We start from the raw sequence: 17,152 nt of genomic DNA on the forward strand, positions 1-17,152 counted from the left end.
CTTAGTGACAGCCCATTTGTTTTCAATATATTTCTGGTGACGTTATTACAGCCGTCTCCCCTGGTGGCTTGTTTTCATATCCCACTTCTGACAATGACTTTTCTTATGTCACTTTGATAGGAGTACAATTGGAAAAAAAACTAAAATGTGTGTAGTTGTTTCCATATCAAACCTGTCTTCCATTTTATACAGTATTCCACAGGAGTGAATCAATTCCTTGTTTAATTTTGCAAATTACCCTACTGTCAAAAAATCAAAATTCCCATGTAGCCAAGGAGTTGCTGAAAAGCAACTTCACTTTGATGTTTTGTGTTGTTATAACTAATTCATCTCCTTTAAAAAAAATAGATTTCTGTAGAAGAAAGGTGTCTCACACTACAGTTTAAATTGTAAACAGGTCATAGAAAAAGCTCCTTAGCTCCCTGTCGGGAATCAAACCCCACTCTCCTGTATGACAGGCAGGGATTCTCACCATGGTTAAATTGCAACCGTAATAATATTGACAACATTAATAAATGCATATATAATTGAAATTGAAAACACATCTAACACAGCATCTTTTCTGGTTATATACCACAATGCATTGCTGATATTTGTTGTTTGCCATTTAGGTTAAATACTGTCATGTTTTTCTCAGCAATCGTCTTTTGATGCGTAAGTATAAATAATGATAATACTATTTGAATACATACAGGTCTTAATATTATTTTGATTAAAATAGGAACAAGTTATAGGTTTATTCCATGCTGAAAAAAAGAAGAAAGAGAACACAATGTTTCGGCCGTGGAGCCTTCTTCAGGTGTGAGAGAGACAGGGCAGTAGGCAAAGGTAAAGTAGCGGGAGAACAAAGGTTGGGAGGGAGGAGGAGTGAGAGGCGGGAGCAGGGGACAGAAAGAGAGGCCAATCAAGAGGTGTGAAGTCAGAATGGGTGCAGAGAGGTGTGAAATGAAACTTCCAATGAATGGAGAAAATTTAAAAGAACAGTAGTCTGTCGTTAAGGGAAGGGAGAATGTGTGATCCTAGCTGCAGAATAATTTTAGTTTCTGTGGTCTTTCTGATGTATGAGTTCGGAAAACTGTCTTTGAGAACACAGACGGAGAGATTAGAGTGGTCGTGGCCGTCAGAGGTGAAATGAGAAACAATGGGCTTGGAGAGATCTTTAATCTTCACAGCCCTGACGTGTTCTCTGAAGCGGTCTCCGAGTCTCCTTCCTGTTTCTCCAATGTAGATGGCTGGGCATTTACTGCAAGAGATACAGTAAATAAGGTTGCTGGAGATACAAGATGCTGTCTGGGTGATCCGGAATTGTCCTGAAGGGCCTTGAATGAGTGTGGTGGTGGCTGTGTACTTGCAACTAATACAGCGAGCTCTGTTGCAACGGAAAGTGCCTGGTGTGGATGGTTGTTGAGGGCGGTCAAGGGAGCTGTGAACAAGGAGGTTACGCAGATTAGGTGGTCAGCGGATATGAGATGATAGGGCGATCAGAAAAGAGGGCCCCAATGGAGGGATCATCCTGTAGGATGGAAAAGTTGTGGTTAATGGTCCTGGGGATAGGAAGTGTGTTAGGGTGGTAAGGAAGCACCAGAGGAATGCGGTTGTTACGGCGAGAGTTCCTGATCAGGTTGATGGTCTGGGGGTGTTTTTGGCTCGGGCAAGGGCCCTGTCAATCACACTGCTGGGGTATCCTCTGTTGATAAAAAATGAGTACATTTCGAGGGCTTTGAGTGGACAGTTGGTAGACAAGTGGATGTCTACGGGGGTAGTTGATAGACAAGTGGATGTCTAGAAACGGAAGAGTGGTGGAAGATATGTTAACCGTATATTTGAGGGACGGGTGGAAGTTGGTGAAATGGTGCAGGAAGAACTCAAGCTGATCGTTGGAGCATGTGGCGGCACCAACGCAGTCATCAATATATTGTTTGTAGAAGTCAGGGACATAGCCAGTGTAGGAAGCGAAGAAGCGTTCTTCTACCCAGCCGACAAAAATGTTGGCATAGCTGGGTCCCATTCTGGTGCCCATGGCAACTCCACTGACCTTTTGGTAAAAAAGATTATTGAAAGAGAATGCGTTCAGTGTGAGGACCAATTCTGCAAGGCGTACCATGGTGTGGGTGGGTGGATCAAGCACTGTGCGTTTGTCCAGCGTGTGCTTGAGGGCTGTAAGGCCGTCATTATGGGGAATGACGGTGTACAGAGATGTGATATCCATGGTAAAAATGTGGCATTCGGTACCCTGAAATTGGAAACCATTGAAAAGTTGGAGCGCGTGGTTGGTGTCTTTGATGTATGAGGGAAGATCTTCAACCAGCGGTCTCATGAGGCTGTCGAGAAAGGCTGAGATGTAAGTAGTTGGACAGTTACATGCTGATACGATGGGCCGTCCAGGGGTGTCCGGTTTGTGGATTTTGGGGAGGAGGTAAAATTGAGATACCTGTGGATGTTCCATGATGAGCCGGTTCGCCTCCTGGGGGAGCTCGTTACCGCTGATAAGAAGGGAAATGGTGGATACCACTTCCTTTTGGTAGTCAGTGGTAGGGTCCTGTTGGAGACGGAGGTAGGCAGAAGTGTCAGTTAGTTGTCTAGAGGCTTCAAAGACATATAGATCCTTATGCCACACCACAACAGCACCTCCTTTGTCCGCTGGTTTGATGACGATATCAACCCTGTTGCGGAGAGACTGGAGCGCCTGATTTTCTCCTTGGGTGAGGTTAGACCTATGTTTACTGGGTATAGAGAGTGCCTTGGGAGCTTGATTAGTGCATTGGTTGATGAAATAATCAACTGGTGGAAAACGGCCAGAGGAGGGAGTCCAACAGCTCTGTTTGGGATTAATGTTGTTAATGACATCAATAACCGGGTTGTTATCAGCTGCCTGTGAAGAGGAATTGTCGGCAAAATGTGCTCTGAGACGGATCCTGCGGTAAAAGTGGTTAAGGTCGACATTGGTCTGGGGGATGTCCAGCTTCCTTGGAACTGGTACAAAACTGAGCCCTTTGCTGAGGAGGGATCGCTCATCCTAATGTAATCGCTCATATAATCGCTCATCCTAACATGTAAATCTTTATACATGTTATTATACACATAAAGTAAACTGCATGACTAGAACCAATTCTGTTCTAATCAACCATAAGTAAGAGTAATTATAGTCAACATTTAGTTGACTAGACTAAATCAAAAGTGGGTGACTACAAAGTAACTAATAGACATTTTAGGAACAAGTACAGGTTTGTTCCATGCTGAAAAGAGAAGAAAACGCAAAGTGTCAGCTGAGGAACCTTTAACAGATGTCACATGCTGACGCAGTTACCTACTTCAACTAATAGACATTTCAGTTGACTTGACTAAGACTATGATTAAATCAAAAACTAAAGTGGTGACTAAAGCGGTGTATTTTTAAGTCACCTGACTGGATAAAACCCTTTCCACACTGACTGCAGCTGGAAGGTCCCTCTCTGGTGTGATTAGGTGCAGTGGCTCTGTAGCTAAGGATGTATATCTGTGGGTGGAAAGTTGCTGGTTCAAATCCCACAGCTGGCAGAGAAATCCTATGCTGGTGGGCCCCTGAGCAAGGCCCTTAACCACAACTACACCAGAGATGCTGACCCCTAGCTTCTCTTCCTATCTGTGGGCCTCATAGTGAGAGTGTTGTGAGAAGACAAAATCCTAATGTGAGAAAGTGATCTTATCTTATGCGCTGGTGGTGTCTTAAGGTGATTCAGTCACTAAAACTCTTCCCACGCTGACTGCAACAATTTATTTTCAAAGTTTATTTATCAAATGCACAACAACAGAGCATGCAGCAGTAGTTGCTGGCAATGAAATGTCTTTTCTGCAAGCTCACAAAAATCACAAGAATCACAGAAATCACAAAAACACAAAAATCACAAAATTGAGATTATGAAAATAAGGTTACATAATAACAGATGTAATAGAAATTGAATAAAACTCAATATGAGTAGAGCTGCTATGTGTCCATGGTATATGCAATATATACAAGTAGTGCGGTTATGCCGAATACAGTGAAAACTGTGTGTCCATGTAGCCATTACAGGTGATTTGCTAAAGGAGCTGGAGGTTGGCTATTTAGCAGTCTGATTGCCTGGAGGTAGAAGCTGTTCCGTAGTCTGTTGGACTTGGACCGAATACTTTGGTACCGTTAACCAGATGGTAGGAGGGAAAATAGTTTGTGACTGCGATGACTGCGGTCCTTGAGAACGGACCTGGCCTTCTTCAGACATCTAGCTGAGTAGATATCCTGGATGTTTTGTAGCTCACAGCCGGTGATGAGCTGTGCTGACTTCACCACCCTCTGCAGTACTTTGCGATCCCGGGCAGAGCAGTTCCCATACCAGGCAGTGATGCAACCAGTCAGGATGCTCTCAACAGTGCACCTGTAGACGTTGGCCTGGATATGTGATGGCATGCCAAACCTCTTTAGCCTACGGAGAAAGAATAGGCGCTGCCGTGCTGTTTTGACCATGGTTTTAGTGTGGTGGGTCCAGGTTAAGTCCTCTGAGATGTTAACTCCCAGGATCTTGAAACTGCTGACCCTCTCCACTGCAGTTCCACTGATGTAGATAGGTGTGTGATCTCCTCCCTAGTGTTTTCTATTGTCTCTCTCCTGTGTGAATGCGCTGATGGGCTCTTAAGTTACTTGAAAGACTAAAACATTTCCCACACTGACTGCAGCTGAACGGTCTCTCTCCTGTGTGAACAAGCTGGTGCCTTTTTAAGTCATGTGATTGACTAAAACTCTTCCCACACTGACTGCAGCTGAATGGTTTCTCTCCTGTGTGAGTGCTCTGGTGGGCTCTTAAGTTACTTGATTTACTAAAACTCTTCCCACACTGACTGCAGCTGAACAGTCTCTCTCCAGTGTGAGTGCGATTGTGGGCTAATAAGGCAGTTGAGACTCTAAAACTCTTCCCACACTGACTGCAACTGAATGGTCTCTCTCCTGTGTGAATACGCTGGTGTCTTTTTAAGTAGTGTGACTGACTAAAATGCTTCCCACACTGACAGCAGCTGAATAATTTCTCTCCTGTGTGAATGCCCTGGTGGACTATTAAGGTTCTTGACTGACTAAAACTCTTCCCACACTGACTGCAGCTGAATGGTCTCTCTCCTGTGTGAATGCGCTGGTGGACTATTAAGGCACTTGAGTCTCTAAAACTCTTCCCACACTGATTGCAGCTGAATGGTCTCTCTCCTGTGTGAATACCCTGGTGTCTTTTTAAGTTGTGTGACTGACTAAAACTCTTCCCACACTGACGGCAAGTGAAAGATTTCTCTCCTGTGCGAAGGTTTTTTGAAATGCTAGACTGACAAAAACGCTGCTCATCCCTGTGTTGTAATGGCAGTTTGTCCACTCCATCTGAGCAAGGTTTTGAGTGATTCTTCCTCATTGTCTGATCATGCTGGGGTTTCTTATTCTGCAAATCCTTCATGGAATGATTTTGCTCTCTGTTCTGAAACTGAGATTTGTTTTCTCCATCGTGTCCTTCAGTGTGCAGCTCAGCAGTCTGAATCACCTGGGGCTCCTTCTTCAGCTCTGCGGGGTCAATCAACTGGGGCTCCATGTCCTTATCTGTAAGATTAAACTCACTCAGTTCTTCTTTGAGCTCTTGTACAGAGACACAGTAAAGTTCATTACAACCTTGTGACATATTGTTCGTGTCCTGATTATTAATCTTCTCTGTAAAAGCATCACATACTAAGAGTCCAGGTGTCCCACTCTCAGGCTCCGTCTTCATCATGGGCACAGAGTCCAGATCCTCCACACTCTGTCTGCTCTCTGTGTGCTGCTCACTGAGTGTCTCTTTCCCTTCTGCAGCAGTGATCTCTGTCTCCTGCATCAGACTGGAGCTCCACTCCTCCTCCTCACTGTGCTGCTGTTCAAGAGGTGCCCTTTCCCCAGCATCAGGGAGAACACTGGCCTCTGAGCCTGAAAACACAGGACAAGAAGACAAGCCCTTTATTATAATAATAATAATAATAATAATAATAATAATAATAATAATAATAATAATAAACTTTATTATACAGATGCAGCCATTCAAAATGCACGGTACCGACAGGCACTCATGGTGCATTAGTCGGTAGTGAAAAGATTTAATAATTTAATCTCTTTACTGTGCACATTTTAATCCGCTTAGTATTGAATATTTATAGGAAATTTTACCGCTAAAGGGAAATTTTAGTAGCTGAGCATAAAAAGAAGAGGAGCAGAAGAAGGTATATAGATAGATAGAAGGTCATAAATGATATTAATTTAGGAGCATACAGTAGGCTAGTCAAACGTTCTGAGGTCAAATTCTTCCAGGACGACGGCATCGAAAATTTTTGGAGCGCCCTCTCTTTAAAGCCCTTGCCAAATATGAAGACAGTACGTACAGTTATAATTCAAACTGAATTAAAAACTACACATCCCAGTTACCATGGTGGTGCATGTGATCATTGCGTTTAACCAATGAAGGGTGAAAAATCAGTCACATGACTTTGGGGCTGAGTTTCGAAAGCTTAATCTATCAGCAACAAAGCGAAATCTATACGATAGGCTACCTCAAACTGTCAGTTACATGACTGTGTACATCGCTTAAGCCACTCCTATTTGGCATTTTAGTTATGGAGACAGGAAGACGCACCCCCCCTCCCCCTCCCTCTGAGTGCCTGACTTGTCGCCATCTTTAACCGTTCCGTTTCCGAATCACAGTAGGTACACGTACAAAAATTAGGTCATCCCAGATACAATACATATAGATTTTTGTGGTAAGAGGGAGCAAAACATCAGTATTTACCGCTAGTAATTAGTGTGAGATTTATAGTTGAAATCTGAGCCTAAATATTAAGTTAAAATCTCGACAAAGCAATGTAGGAAATACGCACACAGAAACACACAGAGAAAATAAATCCTTTCTGACATCTAAAATCAGTTTCGATCAAGGTCTCCAAAATGAACAAGAAAACATTTTCAGAGAGCAATTACGCTATGTTTATTTAGAATAAGTGATTTATGAGCAATCTAATTTCTTATTCGTTTAAAACAGTGAAATGTCAGCTGCAAAAGATCGCACCAGAGACAGCACTATCTCTGCCACTCACAGACGTTCAGGAAAGGGTGAATGAAGTAATGTCAAGTACAATACTTCGGTGATCAATAATAACAGTTGAAGGACAAGAAACAAAAGATAGTGAAAACTGAAGCTTTTTAAGGCTAAAACTAAAATTCGTCCTACAAATTAAGGCAAATATAAATTCAGGACGTTAAAGTGCTAGAGGTGTAAAAAATACAAAAATGCACAAGAGCAAAAAGTTTTAGAAATGGAGCAGGTGTTACTTTGAAATAAGCAAACAGAAAAAAGCCATGACTATACATAGTGCAGAAGAGGGATGCAGGAACACTTGCTTAGATATACAAAAAAATCACAAAAAGTGTATATTACAAAAGAACATGCAAACATGTTCATGAACATGTACGTCCATTTCCCTTTGGGATCAATAAAGTCTTATCCATTTCTACACATGAAACAGAGTGAGGAATCAGAAACTTAGCATGCATAAAAAACAGCAATTCTGTCAGGCGTTCTTGTCCATGGAGAATGGCAAGGTGCAAGGTGCCGGGGCCGGACGGACTCCCCAAGGAATTCTACACCTGCTTCTGGGACACCCTGGCGGCAGATCTGGTGGAAGTGGCGCAGGAGATCTTCCGCCGGGGGAAACTCGGAGACACCATGAGGGAGGGCGTCATCTCCCTGCTCTTCAAGGGAGGAGACGCCGCCGACCTCAAAAACTGGAGGCCGATCACGATGCTCTGCGTGGACGTAAAGATCCTGTCCAAGCTCCTGACCGGCAGACTGAGAACCGCCCTCCCCCACATCATCCACAGCGACCAGACGTGTGGGGTGGAGGGGCGATCCGTCAGCTGGAACCTCCAGCTGACCAGAGACGCCATCGCCTGGGCCGAGGACCGGAACGTGCCCATGATGGTGGTCAGCCTGGACCAGGAGAAAGCCTTCAACAGAGTGAACCACAGCTATCTGTTCAGGGTGCTGGAACGCTTCGGTTTCAGAGAGAGTTTCAGCCGCCGGATTCAGATTCTGTACTCTGACGTGGGCAGCAGAGTGAACGTGAACGGAAACCTGGGGGATTTCATTCCCCAGGAATCCAGAGTACGACAGGGCTGCCCCCTTTCACCCCTTCTCTATGTTCTCTTCACAGAGCCCTTAGCAGAGGCGGTGAAACGGGACCCTGTCATCGACGGCCTGGAGATACCGGGAGGCACGGGGGAAACCCTGAAGATCTACCAGTACGCCGACGACACGACGCTGTTCCTGAGGTCGGACAGGGGGTTGAGGAGGGCCCTGCAGGTCATGGAGCAATACTCCAGAGCCTCGGGGTCGAAGCTCAACCGCCGAAAGAGCAAACTGAAGTTCTTCGGGCCCTGGAAGCACAGGACGACGGCACCGGACGGTCTCGAGCTCTGCATGGAGCCCCTCAGAATACTGGGGGTTTCCTTCCAGAGCCGGGACAACGAGACCAACAACTGGACCGAGAGGATCGCCAGGGTGGCTTCGTCTGGGGCGGCAGGTACGAGTTCATCACGAGAAACCGGATGTGTCAGCCGGTCGAGGAAGGGGGTCGAGATGTCCCACATTTCCCCCTGAAACTCGACTGCATCTTTTACTGCAACCTCTGCCGGGCGCTGCGGGAGCCCATCGGCCACAAGTACCAGTACTTTGTCAGGCTGTGGCTCTCCATCCCGATGAGGCACTTGGTCCAGTGGTCAAACACTGGGCCCAAGGCAGAGAGGCTACCAAAGTTCTACACCCACGCTGTCAAGTGGAGCTCTGTACAAAGAGGTGAGGGGGCATCTGGTCACTGACGAAAGGCTGCAAGTTCCCAGACAAGTCTGGGAAAGGATGCAGCCTAAAGAACTGGACAACGAACTGAAGGACCTCAACTGGATGGCCGTACACAAGAGACTGGCTACCAGAGAGGTCCTCTACAGACACTTGCTTACCAGGAACCCGCATTGCCCCCGGGACACGTGTTTCGTCGAGGAGACTCAGGAGCACGTGTTCTGGAGCTGCCCCTTCGCCAAGGCGGTGTGGGGCAGAATGGACAGCACCATGCAACTCCTGGGGACGGGTTGCGGTGCTCAGTTACCAGTATATTCTGCTGGGGCTGGCACCTACCGGACTGGACAGAGGGACGCAGTTCCTGATATGGCTTCTGCTGACCCTCACAAAAAAAGGCCTGTGGGACGCAAGGAACAATCTCATCCGGCACAACATCGAGTGGGGAGCGAGAGAGCTGGAGGAGAGGATCCTGGCGGACCTCAGGAGAAGGATGAAGCGCGACGTTGCTAAATGGGGTTTCCCCACGGCAAAGGAGCGCTGGAAAGGCCTATGGACCCTGTACAGGGATTAATGGTTTACAGCAAACGGTAGGGTTTGGAGGGACTCTCATAATAGCGCAAATCCGCCCACCCTTGCAAAGATTGATAACGGACAATCACCGCCGTTCCGCCGTTGTTTTAATTATGTGAAGTGATGATGTGTGAGATGTTTTCTTTTTGAGATGTGTTTTTTTCAGAATAAAGTATATTTTATAAGAAAAAAAATATGCGAGCTTACTGCCTCCTACGGGCTCTGTATTTGTTAGCGATACAAGACCGGCCGTGGAGAAATGAAGTGAGGAGGGTGTGTACATTAAAAGGCTCATAGCGTCCCTGGAAGGGCTCAAACCACCACCCTTTTTGTTAACAACTGAGCCACAAAGACGCATGTACAGCTTAACACTTCCCGGTCTCAGTGAAAGTGATACACTCCGTAAAATTTCCAGAGATTCATTTATTTTAAAAGGAAAATCACCAACAGCGGCCGAGATCTACTGGAGTTTTTTTCATTCTATACTGCGATTTCTGAAGGGTACCCTGTGAAAATACGAGTTTTGACGAGAAGGGATGGACATATAAGGTCAAAAGGCTTGGGGAATTGAACTTTAAGGTGAAGACTGCGGGTTCAGTAGCAGCAGAACCTGATCAGTATCAATTGACTCCGATATACTTTGAAAATGAACTTGGGGATTTAGAGTCAGACGTGCTACCGTTGCACCATGGGGTACTTAATTTAAAAAAATAGAAAAAACAATCAGTGTTCCTGGATCTGTAATTGAGAACAACACCTACACAAGAGCTGCGCATGAAGAATAAAATGTGGTCTGGGAAGAAAAGACTCTTTGGAAGAGCTGCGCTCTTCACAGATTTTTCTTTGTGAAGCTGATTTGTCTCCTTTGGGGAATTCAAAGGCACAGACAGCCGTGACTTCATGGCCCAATGGTAGCGTGTCTGATGCCAGATCAGGAGGCTGTGTGTTCAAATCATGTCGAGGTCAGCTGTTACTTTTTCAGGTTCTGCTGGTCCTGAACACGGAATTCACACCATGCAGTTGAGTTCTATCTGTACACCACATAGATAATCTAAACAAAATAGAGCAGTACAGGACACGCAGTGTGGAGCTCACACAGGCTTACAGTCTCCAGCATTGGAGTGAAGGGGGAAAAAAAGAACTTTGTTTTTTTTTTAAGTGAAAAGGCACAGTTCACATCTGCTTAACATCACGTCCAACTTTAGAGACAGCTACATCAGATAATGGAATCCCGGAAGTTTCAGATAACTTTTTTTAATACAGGTTCAAGCAAACCTGAAAGTTAATGTGTTTCCGGACACCTTTGTTTTATTAAAAAATGTCTGAAGCCTGAAAATGTAATTTGAAAAAAAAAACCGCTATTGGACATTAGCAGCTGCTTTTAGTAACGATTTGCTATTTCATGCTGGAAAACAAAGGAAACAGACCCAACGTTTGCTTTCAGGTGCGGTTCATTACATAATATACATTATTACTGAGGAGCTTGAATAAAATTTACACGAGCCAGGTAGAAGTCGAACCTACAATCTTATGATCCGAAACCAGACGCGTTGTTTATTAAACCGCTGGCATTTCACATGACCTGAATTCCCCCATAGGGTGCTCAGCGTCGCTACTAGTTATGCACCGCTCCGTCTAAAATTTCAAAGTGAGAAACATGTGTTTTCTGATTTTTTATGAGTTTTAAAATATAATCTCTTTAAATCAGACAAGGGGTTTATGTTTCGCACTGAAATTCCGATTGACTGAGAATTCAAAGAAAGACTGTTTTCTTCCACAACACCGTATAATTATCACATCCACCAAACTCTCCAAACTCTCCAGACCTTGCTGGTTGAGCAATTGCTCCGATAAATTAGGTCACGTATCATGTTAAATCATTTCTTCTCAACAGAACATTTCCTGGTGCACGTTTTCTCCATGAAAAAAAAGACATTTTTCCCTTGCACGATTTCTCATTTTTTTTATCAAAGCGTACAGAAATAAAAAAGAAGAAGAAATAGTGTCGCAAAAGAACTCTGTCGCCCTTGGGAGATGTCAAACGCATTGGACATGAAAAATGCCGGATAAAAGCCAGTTCTCTTCGTTTCTCAGTGTCGGGGCTGCTATGTAAAAGAGGCAATTTGGTCTGAGAGCAGGCTCAGCGCTTACTGAACGCAGATGTCTCAGAGCGGTGTGTCCAAGTGGCTGTAAAAGGTGATGGGTGTCCTGTCACCGTAGCCTAGTTGGTTAAAGCGCTTCTCTATTAAACAAAAGAACCGAGATTCAAATCCCAGCCGTGTCTTTCTTCCTATCTTGCAGTACAGAACGTACCATTTCGGGCAATCACAAAGGGCTTGATTTCGTTAAATGCATGTGTTCATTTCCTTTCTGGAAAACTTGTTTTTTTTTAAATTCACACAGCTTGCGATAAATGAAATTCAAATCTTGGTTAACAGTGCAGAAGAAATATTACCATCTGGAAAAATAAAAGGTAAGAGATTTTTTGTAACCGAAAACTTCTGATTCGAGAAAAGACCACACCAGTCAGTCTCTGTGGCGCAATCGGTTAGCGCGTTCGGCTGTTAACCGAAAGGTTGGTGGTTCGAGTCCACCCAGGGACGGGGTTCTCTTGCGATGTAAACGTTGTCTTTAGTCGATTGGATTTTTCAGCGAAACCATAACCATTTTAATATTTGCAGGAAATGCGAGTGTTTAACACGTGTCAGGGTCACCGAGAAATGTCCAATAATGCCCAACATTGCAACTCCCCAGAAAACCATATTCACCCAAAACAAATTATCGTCGAATCTTCATTTATACTCCAGTTGAATCCTCTGCTGAAATATTTTAAAAATACAATGCAGGTTTGTTTGAGACTTGACAAGCATTGTTAAGATAGCACTGTGCAGTTGGATTTTGATATTTTGACATATTTACCTTAATTTAAAACAAATACTATACAGTCTATTGTAATTTTAAAATATGTGAGCCGAGGATGCAAAAGGGTGAAAGGGAAAGGTCAGAGGGTATAGTAAAAACGAGGTTAGGATTGGTGGAGGTGGTAGGGGTGTTGATGGTTTTTCTCTGTAGAGGATGATTGAGTTTTTTATCCTTCTCTGAAGTGAGAAATTGGAAGAGTTGGGAGTTGAAGGATCTGATGAGGTTAGTTATAAAAGGAAGTTGATGTGGAGCTGTTAGCTGTAAAACTTCCTAACATCTTTGATGTTGTCATCAAAGATAAACTGCAGTAAACAAAGATAAAGAAAATTATCTTTGTTTACTGACCTGTCTTTCTCACACCTGAAGAAGGCTCCACGGCCAACATGTTATGTTTCCTTTCTTCTCTTTTCAGCATGGAATAACCTTTTACTTGTTCATTTGCAGCCTACGCATGCTGACACAGCTACTCACCTGATATATAACATTCCTATAATCGCAACTATGAATGTCCACTGTGGGTTTTTTTTCCATTATTATTTATTTTGGCATTGAAGCATATTTTATGTAATACCGAAGTCTCATAATCACTGAAAAACATTTTTTCATTTAGAAAGAATTTAAAAAATATAAATCACTATGAATTACATTTAACCTGTTCTGATCTAGGTTTTCTATATACTTTACCATGCCATGTTCAGAATGTCACAACGCAGAAATGCAACAGAAGTTTTGTAATTACAAATCTTCTCTTACCTTAGTGTCAGAATACTAAGATGTTTTGGTAACGAGTAAGGAGGGAAAAAGTAATTCAGCAGAAGGGGTGCTATTTTGTTGACTATAAATCCTCACATGCCATGTTCAGAGGGTCATATTAAAAAAAGGTACAGTAAATTTTCTTATACTTCATGATTTTCATAATTTGTTACATTGTGTCTCACACCTTTGTGTCAGAATTCTGAGATGTTTTTTTCTAAACGGGGGCCATCGCAATACAACAGAAAGAGCAATTAGCTTTTCCCTATGAATTCTCTCATACCATATTCAGAGGGTCATATTTTAAAAATGGTACAGCAACATTTCCTGAAGTTCAGGATTTTGAGAGTCTGTTACATTGTGTCTCACACCTCAGTGGCAGAATTGTGAGACGATTTTATAATCAGGAGGGAGGGTCAAAGCAATAAGCAGAAAGTGTCATCACCCTTTGCTCATCCTCCGTTAACCATATATTCTCATATACCATGTTCTAAATGTCCCATTGTAAACTGCTATAATAACATTTCTTGCAAAATGCAAGATTTTGAGACTTCACGTTTTGCCTTTGTCTTATTTACTTGTTGTCTAACATGCCAGTTTGTGTTATTGTGAGTTTTGAAAATTGGTTTTCGATTTTCTGAAATGTGTTTCATATAAAAATGCAATTTGGATAATCATTACTTACATATTCCCCTTTACTGAGGATATGTGCAGTAATCCACTCGGATTAGTATTTTTAAAAATTACTATAAAGAGCCATCTACAGGCGAAAGGCGGCATAACATCACAGCAGCAGCATTTAAGGTGGAACAAAAAACGCGAATAAGAAACTGGCGAATAAGCAGCCAACTTCAGCCTCGGTAATGCAATAGGATTGGGTGAGGTAGAAAAATATTTCTTCCTCTGAATCCAAACATTTTTGTAGGTGTTCTAGGACTTCTCGCCTCAGATAAAGCTGCCAATACATCACTTATTTCGACTCTATCAATATCAGCAGTGTTATCAGTACTGAGCCCTAAGTGTAGGTCCTGTCATCATATAAAAACTTGAATGTATCGACTGCATTCACCTGAAAAAATCTGATAAAATTGAAAAATACATCGGAAACAAATTTGCTTGTTTTTTTTCAGATCCAGAAGAGAATCATCATGAGACTCAAAACAGACCTGTTAGTAGTATAAAGCGACACCTTTCGTCAAACTTTTGACAGGTACCACGCCCCCTTTTCCAGCCAATGGTAGTCTGCGGTGGTTGGCTGTCCCGCCCCCTTGCCAGCCAATGGCGTGTTGTTATTTGTGCATGTCCCACCCCCTCAGGAGCCAATGGTGTGTCGTTGTTGGAACTCCCGCCTCCCCCCCAGCCGGTCGGTCCGGAGCCTCAGGGTCCCAAAGCCCCAAGGCAGTGCATCCCTCGCTTTAGGTGTGTGAAAGTGTGTATTGGTTTGTAAGGGGACCATGTCTGCCGTGGGGTTGAGTGCGCTCTATTATAACCCTAGGAAATCGGGTAGTTACGGCGGCACAGGGAGTCTGGTGCGGGCCGCGAGATCCCGGGGTGTGAGCGGCGCTAGCTAGCCGTGGCCGGGTGGCCGAGTGGTTGTCCGGCCAGGCTGCTTATACGCTGTACAAGCTGAGTCTCAAAAGCAGCAGGGGTGCAAGCACACACACACACACTGACTGCGTAAAGTCTCACGGAAAGAATTCGCAGGACAAACACCATGTGAAATGTGAACCGCTTTATTTCAACAGGGGGTTTTCAAACACAGAAACAGCGCAGCAGCACTTTTTACACAAGTTACAGACTCCAGTTTGCAAGTATGTGAAATGTGAACCGCTTTATTTCAAGTGGGGGTTTTCAAACACTGAAACAACGCAGCACACACGCGTTACTGGCTCCTGTTTGCATTCAACAATTAAATGTTGGTGTGGAAAATTAGTTCGGTACACGTAACCACCACCCCAACATTGCTGAGAAACTTTGCGGCATCTGAAAAAGCATTCATAAACCCCTTCCGCTCCCCGTGTCTAAAGCCATGCGAACCACACTGGGCGATCTGATCTAGCAGGGCAAAAAAATTTGCCTGCGTAATCAGCGGGATGGTGTTACCACAGGTTCTGTGCAAAAGACGCTGTATTTTGGAATACACACTGTAGAACCCCCCAGTGTTGTTTTCTGTTTGGGAGTGTTAAAAAACCTTATTTTAAAACTGCTTAGCTTTTAAAGTTAAAAGCGACTGGTCTGTGCGCGGGTCTATAGGCCGTTAACCACGCCGCTTGACCCAGTAGCGCCACCACAGCCGTAAAGGAAACCGGTGTAACAACATGTCCGTGTAACTTGTTCCGTTCACCTGCAGCCCTGTGTGTAAGGATGCACCACATGTGTGGCGTTTTTATCATAGTTATCGTAGTTTTCTGATTTTAACAGTTTAGATTTCATTGATTGTTGTGTTGAAAAGTCTTTTATTTTTAACACCGTGTAGTTTTCTGATTTTGAGATGTGGATTATTGGCGTGGTAATAAAAAATCTTTTATTTTTTCACACAGCCGCTGTATCGACGAGCGGCGAAACAAATGTGGCGGAAACGTCGGACCCTAAGGTGGTGACTGCATCGGAGACGGCTGTTAAGACCCTGACCAAAGCCAGACGTGTCAAGCCTGCGGAGAAAAATCATAACGCGCCTAAAGACTTGGTGTTGGGTGATGTGCTAGATTCAGTGCGCGGTATTACACAGTCACTATCAACGGCGATCAGTAATGAGGTGGCCAAAAAACGAGCTTTAGAGCATCTAAGAGCGGTTTTAGCCGGTGTACAGACCTTGTTTCCAAAACAGATCCAGGTTTTCATCGCTAACCTCTTAGATATAATTTCTACAGAAGATGCCGCTCTAAGCTCAGGATTTCAGACCATGATGATGATATTTCATGCTTCATTGGTGCAAAACCCCGGTGATAAATGACTAAACATGCGGTCTAAAAAGTGTTTAAAAGACCGAGCACTTGCCAACAGCAAGCGTTTGTACATAAATAAAAGAATTAAACTGGCAAAAGCATGTTTGTTGCGTCGTCAAAGATTCAGAGAGAGGCATCAGATTTCCCAAGGGCCGCCCGAACCACACAATGAGAATGCCGTGGTAGAAAATAACTTAAGGCCCGAGGTTGTTGTAGCAGAACAGGATGTCGGTAACCGAGAACCGGTTGTACTGAACGATCTGAATCAGGTTAGTGGCGGTGCAGGGGCGAATAGAGACCCCTTAGTTTTCCTGGAGCGTATACATAGTTATAACAGGTCTTATAATAATTTTAGAGCAACAGAGCACCATGAAGAATTTCGTTTTGTTAATCTCGACAGAATAACCTCGTATGTACAGGCTATAGACGCTGTGCATGGTGCAGTCCAGAGAATATTGGATGAACTTTCTCCAAACATCGGGGCAAATGATTTTGTACAGCTGCGTTTGACTGCGGGTGGTTTTAACAAGCCCTTGTTCTCACGCAGGAGACATCCCGGAGAATTAAATGCTGCCGATTTTTTAAGCCACATCTCGGACCTCTTACAGAGCCACACAGAGGTTCTCACCGATGACAGCCACCGCTTAGTGGTGACGATAGTTAGGAATATGCAGGGGGGTGCCCGCCGAAGATTTAAATCCGTTCTGTACAGCCGGGTAATTGCTCAGAAAAAAGCGCACCTTATCGACTTACATTACACGGACGGTAATCTGTGTTTCGCCGGGTGTGTGTAGGGTTTGTTGAATGAGGGTTGTACCGATGGGGAAATGTTACAGGGCGCTAAACGAATGCACAAAGAGTTGGGTTTTCCAGAGAATCGGAAAATTAGTTTGTCAGACATTACCGCTTTTGAAAAACATTTAAAGGTGGTCATTAAAATTTTGTACCACGACCAGGGTGATTGGAAATATTTTACAACGGGGCCCACACCACCAAATTTCTAAAATACTTTTTGTTCTACTGCATGAAGAGCATTTTTATGGGGTTTTAAATATTAAAGCTTTTGTGGGGGCGGCGTATTTTTGCACTAACTGCCATGCGGCG

At 43.9% G+C, this 17,152-nt stretch overlaps 1 non-coding gene and 1 pseudogene across 1 annotated transcript; one reads left to right on the plus strand and one right to left on the minus strand.

Moving 5' to 3' along the window:
- Positions 1-3,752: 3,752 nt before the first annotated feature.
- LOC138242338 (zinc finger protein 850-like) overlaps positions 3,753-17,152 on the minus strand; it is a 1,462,105-nt pseudogene continuing 1,448,705 nt past the window's right edge.
- trnan-guu (transfer RNA asparagine (anticodon GUU)) lies at positions 11,958-12,031 on the plus strand. The gene has a single exon. It is a non-coding gene; the product is annotated as a tRNA-Asn (tRNA).

The sequence above is a fragment of the Lepisosteus oculatus genome, chromosome 14 (genome assembly GCF_040954835.1).
Source record: "Lepisosteus oculatus isolate fLepOcu1 chromosome 14, fLepOcu1.hap2, whole genome shotgun sequence".
Lineage (NCBI taxonomy): Eukaryota > Metazoa > Chordata > Actinopteri > Semionotiformes > Lepisosteidae > Lepisosteus > Lepisosteus oculatus.